This window comes from Bos javanicus, chromosome 18 (genome assembly GCF_032452875.1).
Source record: "Bos javanicus breed banteng chromosome 18, ARS-OSU_banteng_1.0, whole genome shotgun sequence".
NCBI classification, from domain to species: domain Eukaryota; kingdom Metazoa; phylum Chordata; class Mammalia; order Artiodactyla; family Bovidae; genus Bos; species Bos javanicus.
The window spans coordinates 40,315,285-40,328,651 of NC_083885.1; positions in this window are offsets into that span (position 1 = coordinate 40,315,285).

Genomic DNA, 13,367 nt, shown 5'->3' on the forward strand with positions numbered 1-13,367 from the left:
GGCCCCGCAGTTTCTTTTTAAAACCCACGATGGCTTCAAGAGCCCTTAGCCATGACTCTGTTTTGACACTGTATTTTATTCTGCTTTCACATGAAAGCCAAACAGGTCACTACTTTCAAAGCAAAGAGCAGATACATCAAGCCAGTTTTTGCAGGGACAGAAGTTGGGGCGCTCCCCAATCTCTGGGTCCCTGATCTATTTCCTATAGAAAGTTCTCACAGAAGGCCAGTTCCTGAAGAGATGCTAATAGAGACCCTAGGTCCCCAACCCCACTCAGCTTGTGGAGCAGTGAGTCTCTGCCTAATTCTGGTCCAGACCCCACCTCCCCAAATACTGATTTAATCAGTCCAGGGAGGGACCTGGCATCTTTTTAGCTTGTATAGCAGAGTTGAGAAGCAGCGCTACAGATCAAAAGCCACCTGGCCAGGCATGCTGAGCCAGTCAGGAATCTGCTTCCAGGGGGACCGTGACTCAGGTTGGCATGTTTTAACTGCGGCTGTTTTGTGTGCTCACAAAGGGTGACACTCTGGTTGGTGCCCTTCAGAGGGAAGGCACCATGGAGGCCCCAGCTCTGGGGAGAGTGCCTCCCTGGACTCTCCCCAGGGCCCTGCAGTGGTCTGAATAGAGCCACTCACCTCTTGGCACCAGCTGTTGACATAAAAGTGGTTGAAGACTGGCCCTCAGGCATAGGAGTGGAGGGCCAACAGGCTTCTGCAAAAATGCACACACACACCTATGCCTGAGGGTTCCCAGCCTCCACCTCCTCCCCTCTCCTCATCCACTCCACCTGCAAGAGAAGGAGGAGGCATAAAAGAACCTCCATGGCCTTTTGGGAATGGATGCGCCCAAGAGGTGGCACTCAGAAATGATCCCTGGACCGACAGCCTGAGGATCGCCTGGGAATTTATTAAAAATGCAAGTTCTCAGGGCCGGCCCCAGACCTATTGAGTCAGAAGCCCCAGGGGTGTGGCCCAGAAACCTGTGTTTTTAACAAGACCTTATGGCTCCTGGAGGTGTTTTCTAATGGACAGAGATTCTTCCACCTCTTTGTACCTCCCTCTGACCCTCAGCCCATTACACTTGACACACAGCTATACCAGATGAAGCCTCTCCTAAAGAGGCTGCAGACACACGCTTGAGAGCTCATTTTTGTGACCCCTGAAGACCGTCCTGATAGGAATAAAGCTGAAGAACAAGACAGCAGATATTCCCAGTGATTAAACGAGCAGCACGCGGAGGGGCACAGAGTAAGGAGCACGCCCTCTAACCACCCAGTAGAGAGTCCAAAGAAACCAATGGTTCTCAAGCTCACTATGGGTCAGAATGACCCTGAGGACTTGCTGACCACAGACTGCCGGGCCCCACCCTCAGAGGGCCTGATTTAGTAGGTTTGGGTGGCCCAAGAATTTGCATTTCTGCCAGGTTCCGAGGGACGCCATTGCTGCCCAAGTGAGGATCCCACGTGGTCAGCACAGCTCTGAAACCTGGGCCTCCTCACATCAGTGGCACCTAGGAATGCAGACTCTCAGGCCCTCTTGGACCTACTGAGTCAGAATCTGCATGTTAATGCCCTCCTGGGTGGGGGTGGGGGTTGTGTGCACAGTGCAGAGGAGATCATGGCTGTAAAGGCCCCAGGAGAACTGGAGCCTTTGCTGAGCCCACAGCCCCTAACGCTCTTCATTAGAGCCCTGGAGAGAATCTCACCAACTCTGCCTACAGCCTCGTGAGTGAGATGGGCACCTCCCCCCAAAAGTGCCCCCTCCCACCCATTCCCCAGAAGCAGATCTGGGGGGAGGGGAGCCATTGGCCCACCACCAGCTGCTTCTAAAAGGGTAAACCTTTTCAACACTTTTAAACCCCGTATGATAAACAGTTCTTAAGACTGCAGGAAAGAGGGAGGAAGCTGTGCAGAAGCTGGCTAAAACATCCATGGTCCGAGTTGCAGTGAGACTCAAGATTTCTCTAAATGTGAGGGTCAAGATTCAGCTATGTTCCCTTGAGGCTGTGGGGCTCCCAGCCACCACCCTAGACACTAATTGCTACAGAAACCGGTCACTTCCCAGTATCACCACCAGCGAAACAGTGCCTTTAGGTAGCCAGGGGCAACTCCCCTGCTTCAGCCCCACCCTGCTCCCGCCAGCCACTGAGTCTAGGGCCCAAGCCTCATTGGCCTGGAGACATACCTCCCTGGGACCAAGCACCCAGCCCAGACCCTGCCCCAGCATGAACCCGCTTCCGGGATGACTTGAGATGGGGTACATCGCTTTCCTGTACGTGGTTCTTACATTTCCTTGGCCTCAAAAAAGGCAATGACGAAAATCATTTCATATTGGTAAGTTTGGAATGGCAGAATAGCTCAACAGAGGGCTGGAGGGGAGGCGTGGTGAAAACAAGCATCCTGACAAAAGCTCGTAGAAGTTGCATTTGAAAGAACACTTTCTCAGCAAAGCAGACCCAGAGACGTCTCACTGAGGAGTGCTGAGAAAATATCAGGCCCCAGGTGGCACAGTCCCAGAGACCATGGTGCTTGGAAAACGATTGTGAATGCGGCCCCCTGACACCATTCGTTCTACACGGAGGCCCTGGGGAGTATGGCATCCTGGTGAGTCTAGACACTTCTCTGGGCTAGACGGGCCTCAGGTCGGAGGTGATTATATTGTGACACCACGAGGGCCTGCCAGATACTAAGAAATGCCAAATGTGGGATTTCCCAAGCTTCTTAGACCCTCAACATATTGCCCTGACACTCCAGCAAAATCACACTGCTGTTGGAGAAGCTGCTTTGTACAGTTCAAGATTCAGGGACAGTCTTACAAGCCCCTTCTTGCTATATAATACCTGTAAGTTATGTGTCGCTAACCAGGTGTCATCACACATGTGCAGATGAGTTGCAACTGTGAAATGATGGCCAATGTGTAAGCAGACATACTAATTATCCACTAGTCTGGAACAGTCTGAGCACAGCAAGCCTGGCCAGGACTGGTCCCCACGGACAGAGAAGTGAGCACATAGAGAAGGCAGTGGAGGCCCTTGGGCTTTGTTCTCGGTATCCCTGCCAAATTACGGGTGGAGAACTTAACTAGTTGACACTTTCCAAGATATCAGAAAAACAACAACAGCAGTTATTTCCAGGAACTTCTGCACTAAAGGTAGGACAAAACATTGATTTGGGCCTTGAGCAAAAAACTGGTTTCTTAGCAACCTAGGCCAGAATGTGATTTCAGAAGAAAAGAGTTCCTTCTGGTAAAAAAATAAACATCTTCTTATTGTTTCAATTATTTAAAAACTCTATCACATTATGACCCATGAGAAATTCAGTTCGCCTTTAAGAAAAAGCCAAACCAAACAGCAAAAGAAACATGAAAAATTATCTTAGAAATGGGACTAGTAGAAATGAGCACACACTAAAGAAATAGATCCAAATTGTTCCCGTTGATTTTTTTCATTGTTTTACATCAACCATCATCAGAATTCTAAAGACATAAACCTCACAAGACATTTAGAAATGCCCTGATCAGTGCTACTTGGTGTCAAGGTATAGGGAAGAAGCTGTTAAGCCATGCATTGTCTTCTGGAAATGAATCTGTGTTTGGAGCAGTTTTCAGATTGTTGCTGCACCCACCTTTATTTGTAAGGTTATATTGGCAGGGGTTTTAAAAGCTGTGAAGACCCCACCAGTAAAGGAAAGAATTTATGTTTTATAAAAATATATCACTATTCAAGCCCATGATTTTAAGGCATAAGCAAGGTTGAAACAGTTCTATGAAGACCTACAAGACCTTTTAGAACCAAAACCCAAAACTGATGTCCTTTTCATTATAAGGGACTGGAATGCAAAAGTAGGAAGTCAAGAAATACCTGGAGTAACAGGCAAATTTGGCCTTGGAGTACAGAATGAAGCAGGGCAAAGGCTAATAGAGTTTTGCCAAGAGAATGCACTGGTCATAACAAACACCCTCTTCGAACAACACAACAAGACTCTACACGTGGACATCACCAGATAGCAAACACCGAAATCAGATTGCTTATTTTCTTTGCAGCCAAAGATGGAGAAGCTCTATACAGGTAGCAAAAACAAGACCAGGAGCTGACTGTGGCTCAGATCATGAACTCCTTATTACCAAATTCAGACTTAAGTTGAAGAAAGTAGGGAAAACCACTAGACCACTCAGATCAGATCAGATCAGATGAGTTGCTCAGTCGTGTCCGACTCTTTGTGACACCATGAATCGCAGCATGCCAGGCCTCCCTGTCCAACACCAACTCCCGGAGTTCACTGAGACTCACATCCATCAAGTCAGTGATGCCATCCAGCCATCTCATCCTCTGTCGTCCCCTTCTCCTCCTGCCCCCAATCCCAATCCCTCCCAGCATCAGAGTCTTTTCCAATGAGACAACTCTTCGCATGAGGTGGCCAAAGTACTGGAGTTTCAGCTTTAGCATCATTCCTTTCAAAGAAATCCCAGGGCTGATCTCCTTCAGAATGGACTGGTTGGATCTCCTTGCAGTCCAAGGAACTCTCAAGAGTCTTCTCCAACACCACACTTCAAAAGCATCAATTCTTCGGCGTTCAGCCTTCTTCACAGTCCAACTCTCACATCCATACATGACCACAGGAAAAACCATAGCCTTGACTAGATGGACCTTTGTTGGCAAAGTAATGTCTCTGCTTTTGAATATGCTATCTAGGTTGGTCATAACTTTCCTTCCAAGGAGTAATCGTCTTTTAATTTCATGGCTGCAGTCACCATCTGCAGTGATTTTGGAGCCCAGAAAAATAGTCTGACACTGTTTCCACTGTTTCCCCATCTATTTCCCATGAAGTGATGGGACCGGATGCCATGATCTTCGTTTTCTGAATGTTGAGCTTTAAGCCAACTTTTTCACTCTCCACTTTCACTTTCATCAAGAGGCTTTTGAGTTCCTCTTCACTTTCTGCCATAAGGGTGGTGTCATCTGCATATCTGAGGTTATTGATATTTCTCCTGGCAATCTTGATTCCAGCTTGTGTTTCTTCCAGTCCAGCTTTTCTCATGATGTACTCTGCATAGAAGTTAAATAAGCAGGGTGACAATATACAGCCTTGAAGTACTTCTTTTCCTATTTGGAACCAGTCTGTTGTTCCATGTCCAGTTCTAACTGTTGCTTCCTGACCTGCATACAAATTTCTCAAGAGGCAGGTCAGGTGGTCTGGTATTCCCATCTCTTTCAGACACAGTTTATTGTGATCCACACAATCAAAGGCTTTGGCATAGTCAATAAAGCAGAAATAGATGTTTTTCTGGAACTCTCTTGCTTTTTCCATGATCCAGCAGATGTTGGCAATTTGATCTCTGGTTCCTCGGCCTTTTCTAAAACCAGCTTGAACATCTGGAAGTTCACGGTTCACATATTGCTGAAGCCTGGCTTGGAGAATTTTGAGCATTCCTTTACTAGCGTGTGAGATGAGTACAATTGTGCAGTAGTTTGAGCATTCTTTGGCATTGCCTTTCTTTGGGATTGGAATGAAAACTGACCTTTTCCAGTCCTGTGGCCACTGCTGAGCTTTCCAAATTTGCTGGCATATTGAGTGCAGCACTTTCACAGCATCATCTTCAGGATTTGGAATAGCTCAACTGGACTTCCATCACCTCCACTAGCTTTGTTCGTAGTGGTGCTTTCTAAGGCCCACTTGACTTCACATTCCAGGATGTCTGGCTCTAGGTCAGTGATCACACCATCGTGATTATCTGGGTGGTGAAGATCTTTTTTGTACAGTTCTTCTGTGTATTCTTGCCACCTCTTCTTAATATCTTCTGCTTCTGTTAGGTCCATACCATTTCTGTCCTTTATCAAGCCCATCTTTGCATGAAATGTTCCTTTGGTATCTCTGATTTTCTTGAGATCTCTAGTCTTTCCCATTCTGTTGTTTTCCTCTATTTCTTTGCATTGATTGCTGAAGAAGGCTTTCTTATCTCTCCTTGCTATTCTTTGGAACTCTGCATTCAGATATTTATATCTTTCCTTTTCTCCTTTGCTTTTCACTTCTCTTCTTTTCACAGCTATTTGTAAGGCCTCCCCAGACAGCCATTTTGCTTTTTTGCATTTCTTTTCCATGGGGATGGTCTTGATCCCTGTCTCCTGTGCAATGTCACAAACCTCATTCCATAGTTCATCAGGCACTCTATCTATCAGATCTAGTCCCTTAAATCTATTTCTCACTTCCACTGTATAATCATAAGGGATTTGATTTAGGTCATACCTGAATGGTCTAGTGGTTTTCCCTACTTTCTTCAATTTAAGTCTGAATTTGGCAATAAGGAGTTCATGGTCTGAGCCACTCAGGAATGACCTAAATCAAATCCCTTACAGTGGAAGTGAGAAATAGATTAAGGGACTAGATCTGATAGACAGAGTGCCTGATGAACTATGGACAGAGGTTCATGACATTGTACAGGAGGCAGTGATCAAGACCGTCCTCAAGAAAAAGAAATTCAAAAAGCAAAATGGTGGTCTGAGGAGGCCTTACAAATATCTGGGAAAAGAAGAGTAGCGAAAAGCAAAGGAGAAAAGGAAAGTTATACCCATTTGAATGCAGTGTTCCAAAGAATAGCAAGGAGAGATAAAAAAGGCTTGAAAATAGAGGAAAACAATAGAATGGGAAAGACTAGAGATCTCTTCAAGAAAATTAGAGATACCAAGGGAACATTTCATGCAAAGATGGGCTCAATAAAGGACAGAAATGCTATGGACTTAACAGAAGCAGAAGATATTAAGAGGTGGCAATAATACACAGAAGTACTGTACAAAAAGATCTTCATGACCCAGATAATCACCTTGGTGTGATCACTCACCTAGAGCCAGACATCCTAGAATCCGAAGTCAAGTGAGCCTTAGAGAGCATCACTACAAACAAATCCAGGGGAGGGGATGGAATTCCAGTTGAGTGATTTCCTCCTAAAAGATGAAGCTGTGAAAGTGCTGCACTCAATATGTCAGCAAATTTGGAAAACTCAGCAGTGGCCACAGGACTGGAAAAGGTCAGTTTTCATTCCAATCCCAAAGAAAGGCAATGCCAAAGAATGCTCAAACTACCACACAATTGCATTCATCTCACATGCTAGTAAAGTAATGCTCAAAATTCTCCAAGCCAGGCTTCAGCAATACGTGAACCATGAACTTCCAGATGTTCAAGCTGGTTTTAGAAAAGGCAGAGGAACCAGAGATTGCCAACATCCACTGGATCATGGAAAAAGCAAGAGAGTTCCAGAAAAACATCTATTTCTGCTTTATTGACTATGCCAAAGCCTTTGACTGTGTGGATCACAACAAACTGTGGAAAATTCTTCAAGAGATGGGACTACCAGACTACTTGACCTGCCTCTTGAGAAATCTGGAAGCAACAGTTAGAAATGGACATGGAACAATGGACTGGTTCAAAGTAGGGAAAAGAGTACGTCAAGGTTGTATATTGTCACCCTGCTTATTTAACTTATATGCAGAGAACATCATGAGAAATACTGGCCAGATAAAGCACAAGCTGGAATCAAGATTGCCGGGAGAAATATCAATAACCTCAGATATGCAGATGACATCACCCTTATGGCAGAAAGTGAAGAAGAACTAAAGAGCCTCTTGATGAAAGTGAAAGAGGAGAGTGAAAAAGTTGGCTTAAAGCCCAACATTCAGAAAATGAAGATCATGGCATCTGGTCCCATCACTTCATGGGAAATAGATGGGGAAACAGTGTCAGACTTTATTTTGGGGGGCTCCGAAATCACTGCAGATGGTGACTGCAGCCATGAAATTAAAAGACGCTTACTCCTTGGAAGGAAAGTTATGACCAACCTAGACAGCATGTTAAAAAGCAGAGACATTACTTTGCCAACAAAGGTCCATCTAGTCAAGGCTATGGTTTTTCCTGTGGTCATGTATGGATGTGAGAGTTGGACTGTCAACAAAGGTGAGCACCAAAGAATTGATGCTTTTGAACTGTGGTGTTGGAGAAGACTCTTGAGAGTCCCTTGGACTGCAAGGAGATCCAACCAGTCCATCCTAAAGGAGATCAGTCCTGGGTGTTCATTGGAAGGACTGATATTGAAGCTGAAACTCAATACTTTGTCCACCTGATGTGAAGACCTGACTTATTTGAAAAGACCCTAATGCTGGGAAAGATTGAGGGCAGGAGGAGAAGGGGATGACAGAGGATGAGATGGTTGGATGGCATCACCGACTCAATGGACATGAGTTTGGATAAACTCCAGGAATTGGTGATGGACAGGGAGGCCTGGCGTGCTGCAACTCATGGGGTCACAAAGAGTTGGACGCGACTGAGTGACTGAACTGAACCGAAGGTTGAAATAGGAATTTAAGATTTTTAAAAGTGAACTGATTAAAGAAAGTACTGGTTAAATAATAGTACAAGTGGCTAATATGTACCTTCTTTTTTCTCCTGTGCTACACAGTAGGTTCTCATTAGTTACTCATTTTATTCTATTTTTTTTATTGAAGTATAATTGCTTTACAATGCTGTGTTAGTTTTTGCTGTACAATGAAGGGAGTCAGCTATATGTATACATATATCTTCCCTCTTGTACCTCCCTCCCCTGCCCCACTCACCCAACTAGATCATCACAGAACACTGAGCTGAGCTCCCTGTGCTATACAGCAGGTTCCCACTGGCTATTGTTTTCACATGGTTGTGTATATATGTCAATCCTAACCTCCCAATTTGTCTCACCCTCCCCTCTCCCCTGGCTCTCCCCCCACCGCCGTGTCCATATGTCCATTTTCTACATCTGTGTCTCTTCCTGCCCTGGAAATAGGTTCCTCTGTGCATTTTTCTAGATTCCACATATATACATCAATATACAATATCTGTTTTCTAATTTACTCTGTATGACAGACTCTAGGTCCATCCACATCTCTATAACTGATCCAATTTCATTCCTTTTTATGGTTGAGTAATTTGTTGTTGTTCAGTTGCTAAGTCGTGTCCAACTCTTTTTGACCTCATGGACTGTAGCACACCAGGCTCCTCTGTCCTCCGCTACCTACCAGAGTTTGCTCAAACTCATGTCCATTGAGTTAGTGATGCTATCTAACCTTCTCATCCTCTGCCGCCCCCTTCTCATTTTGCCTTCAGTCTTCCTAAGAATCAGGGTCTTTTCTAAGGAGTCAATTCTTCATATCAGGTGGCCAAAGTATTGGAGCTTTAGCATCAGCATCAGTCCTGCCAATGAATATTCAGGGTTGATTTCCTTTAGACTTGACTGGTTTGATCTCCTTGCAATCCAAGGGACTCTCAAGAGTCTTCTCCAGCACCACAGTTCAAAGACATCAATTCTTCAGTACTCAGCCTTCTTTTAATCCAGCATTCACATCCATACATGACTACTGGAAAAAATCCATAGCTTTGACTAATGTGCACCTTTGTCGGCAAAGTGATAGCTCTGCTTTTTGGTATGCTGTCTAGGTTTATCATAGCTTTCCTTCCAAGGAGTCTTTTACTTTCATGGCTGCAGTCACTATCTGCACTGATTTTGGAGCCCAAAAATAAAATCTGTCACTGCTTCCACTTTTTCGCCTTCTATTTGCCATGAAGTGATGGGAGCAATATTCTATTGCATATATGTTTACCACAACTTCTTCATCCATTCATCTGTCATTGGATATTTAAGTTGTTCCTGTGTCCTAGCTATTGTAAATAGTGCTGCAATGAACACTGGGGTATGTGTGTAATTTTGAATTATGGTTTTCTCAGGGTATATCCTCAGTAGTGAGATTGCTGGGTCATAAGGTAGTATTATTTTTAGATTTTTAAGGAGCCTGCAGACTGTTCTCCACAATGGCTGTATCAGTTTCCATTCCCACCAACAGTGTAAGAGGGATCCCTTTTTTCCACACCCTATCCAGCATTTTCTGTTTGTAGATTTTTTAGTGATGGCCATTCTGACTGGTGTGAGGAGGTACCTCATTGTAGTTTTGATTTTCATTTCTCTAATAATTAGTGATGTTGAGTATCTTCTCATGTGTCTCTTGGCCATGTGTATGTCTTCTTTGGAGAGATGTCTATTTGGGTCTTCCACCCATTTTCTGATTGGATTATTTCTTTGGTATTTGATTGGGCTGTTAGTTTCTTTGGTATGAGCTGTTTGTATATTTTGCATATTAATCCCTTGTCAGTTGCTTCATTTGCAAATATTTTCTCCCATTCTGAGGGATGTCTTTTCTTCTAGTTTATGGTATCCTTTGCTGTGCAAAAGCTTTTACATTTGCTGAGTCCTATTTGTTTATTTTTATTTTCATTACTCTAGGAGGTGGGTCAAAAAAGGTTTTGCTGTAGTTTATGTCAGAGTGTTCTGCCTGTGTTTTCCTCCAAGAGTTTTATAGTGTCCGGCCTTACATTTAGGTCTTTAATCCATTTTGAATGTATTTTAGTGTATGGTATTAGGGAGTGTCCTAATTTCACTCTTTTACAGGTAGCTGTCCAGTTTTCCCAGCACCACTTATTGAAGAGACTGTCTTTTCCCCGTTGTGTGTTCCTGCCTCCTTGGTCACAGATTAGTTGACCACAGGTGCACGGACTTGTCTGTGTTTCTGTTTTTGTACCTGGATCATACATTCTGGATTACTGTAGATTTTTAGCATAATCTGAACTCAGGGAGCCCGATTCCCCCAACTTCATTTTTCTTTCTCAAGATTGCTTTGGCTATTCAGTGTCTTTTGTGTTTCCAAATAAATTGTAAACATTTTTGAGTCTAATTCTGTGAAAATGCCATTGGTAATCTGATAGGGGTTGCACTGAATCTGTAGGTTGCTTTGGGAAGTATAGTCATTTTCACAATATTGATTCTTCCAATCTGAGAACATGGTATATCTCTCCATCTCTGTGTGTGTGTGTGTGTGTGTGTGTGTGTGTGTGTGTGTGTTTTATTTCTCTCATCAGTATCTTATCATTTTCTGAGTACTGGTCTTTTTTCCTCCCTAGGTAGGTTTATTCCTAGGTATTTTATTCTTTTTTGTTACAGTGGTAAATGGTGTTGTTTCCTTTGTTTCTTTTTCTGATCTTTCCTTGCTAGTGTATAGGGATGCAAGAGATTTCTGTGCTTTAATTTTGTACCCTGCAACTTTGCCAGATTCATTGATTAGCACCAGTGGTTTTCTGGTAGCATCTTTAGGATTTTCTATGTACAGTATCATGTTATCTGCAAACACTGACAGTTTAACTTCTTTTTCAATTTGGATTTATTTTATTTCTCTTTCATCTTTGATTGCCATGGCTAGCCTGGAGAATCCCAGGGACGGGGAAGCCTGGTGGGCTGCTGTCTATGGGGTCACACAGAGTCAGACACGACTGAAGCAGCAGCAGCACTTCCAGAACTATGTTGAACAACAGTGGTGAGAATGGCCACCCTTGTTTTGTTTCTGATCTTAGAGGAAGCGCTTGCAGCCTGTCGCCCGTGAGAACGACGCTGCTGTGGCGTTGTCACAAGGCCTTTATTACATGAGGGAGTTTCCCTTTGTGTCCACTTTCTGAAGAGTTTTTATTACAAATGGTTGTTGAATTTTGTCAAAAGGCTTTTCTGCATCTATTGAGTTGATCATCTGGTTTTTATTCCTCAGTGTGCATCCCTGGGGTAAATCTCACTTGATCGTGGTGTGTGAGCCTTTAAATGTGTTGCTGGATTCTGTTTGCTAGCATTTTGTTGAGGCTCTGTGTCTATGTCCATCAGTGGTGTTGGCCTGTGGTTTTCTCTCTGTGTGATATCTTTGTCTGGTGCCCAGCAGGCACTCTGCAAGAACCACTCCAGACCCTGCCCCCAGCAACCCTGTGCCTGCAGACTCCACGCCCCCCTACTCCGCCATCTTGGCCGAAGTTTAATTTATAAACTAGACACAGTAAGAGAACGTCCGCATGGCCAGCATCACTATTCTTGCATTTTAGAATGGTTATTGAGTAAAATAAGAGCCTTCCCTGGTGGCTCAGATGGCAAAGAATCTGCCTGCAATGCGGGAGACCTGGGTTCAATCCCTGGGTCAGGAAGATTCCCTGGGGAAAGAAATGGCAACCCACTCCAATCTACTTGCCTGGAGAATTCCATGAACAGAAGAGCATGGTGGGCTAGAGTCCATGAGGTTGCAAAGAGTCAGACACGACTGAGCGACTAACACAAGGGTTCCTTGAACATAATAAGCACTGCAGTACTGGACAGTCAATCTGATAACCCAGACTGTCCAGTATGACAACTATCACATGGGTAGGTATCACATACAGCATGAGTATCCTGGAGGAAGGGCTGATTCATGCCCTGGTGGGACAGCACGTGATTTCATCTCAACACTCAGAATGGCGGATAGCTTAAAACTTACAAATCGTTTATTTCTGAAGTTTGCCATTTAATATTATGGACCTGTAGTTGACCGCTGGTAACTGAAACCTCAGTTGATGGGGGGACCACTGTATGTATCACCATGATCTGACATTCTGCTTTCTTCAGGATCTACAAGATAAGGTGTTTAACTTCAAACTTTTTTTTAAGATTCTTCTGCTGTTATTTTACATTTTTATTTTTTTCCAGCTGAACCTTTGTGATAAAGTCAGGTGGGTGGGCACTCTCAGAAACATGGAAAGAGACAGACTGTGAAACTGAAGGAGTGCCAGTCTATGTATCAGGAAATACAAATGGTAATTCTGTCCTGTCCAGGCCACGCGTGGCTGTTTACACTTACATTATCACGGACAAATAAAAAATGTAAACCAAGTTCTTCACTCACACCACCCATATCTCACATGTAGCTGTCCGCTGCCACGATGGACAGAGTAGAGTGTAGAATGTACCCGTCACTGCAGAATGCTCTAAGCTAGTCTGTGGTGTGACATTCTCTGACGTGGGCAAATTCCTTAACTCAGGGTTTCTTAACCTCAGCACTATTGATGTTTGGGGACAGGTAACTTTTGGTTGTGGTGGGCCATCTTGTGCTGCTTTTAGCGGCATCTCTGTGCTCTGTCCACTAAGCATCATAGCTTTACATCAGTTGTGCAACCAAAACTATCTCCAAACATTGCTATTTGTCTCCTGGGGATGCATAGTCACCCCTGTTGAGAACCACTGCCTTAACTGCTTTGGGATTTAGTTTCATCATCGACTAAAGGGGGTTTTGCTATAAGAAGAGGACCCTCCCATAAGTCTAACATTCAGCATGTCCAGACACCTAGCTGCTTCTCTCATCAAGTGCCGCTTTCTCGAGCACCGTCTTTCTCCACCGCTGCTTGTCGTTACCCTGCCTCTCGCCAATGCCAGCAAGTTGCACTGAGGAGCATTGCTCTAATGAGTGGGAGACCCAGAGCTGACGTATAGACCTGTCTCCGTGCCGTGGTTTTTCTG